The following is a 414-nucleotide window of genomic DNA, read 5'->3' on the forward strand; positions in this document are numbered from 1 at the left end:
CTTGTCTTGGGATCATGTCCACGCATCGTCAAGTACCCCAAAGGCCGCCCTTCCTTGTCTTCGCCGTGGAAGAAAAACATCCCACGCGACAAGACTTGCGCACAGGACTCTTTCTGCACGGGCAGCATGGAGGCGCGCCAGCTCAGGCAACTCGCGTACATCTTGCCTGCTTCTTTCACGGAGCCTTTGTTGATGCGGATGAAGGGGACCATGTCTGCGTCGTCGGCCTGGGGTGATGAGGAGGGAAGGAAGCATGAGCGGGGGAGGAGGGATGGGAAGGAAAAGACCTGTTTGGTTCCTCCAGAGGTCCCATAGCCAGACACGTTCGTCCCAGTTATCGTCTCCTCAGGTTTTACTCATGCCACACCTTTCTTCTACCCTCCTCCCTCCCTCTCTTTCTCCCTCCCTCCTCCC

The sequence above is a fragment of the Nannochloropsis gaditana genome (assembly GCF_000240725.1).
Source record: "Nannochloropsis gaditana CCMP526 unplaced genomic scaffold scaffold064, whole genome shotgun sequence".
Classification (NCBI taxonomy): domain Eukaryota; class Eustigmatophyceae; order Eustigmatales; family Monodopsidaceae; genus Microchloropsis; species Microchloropsis gaditana.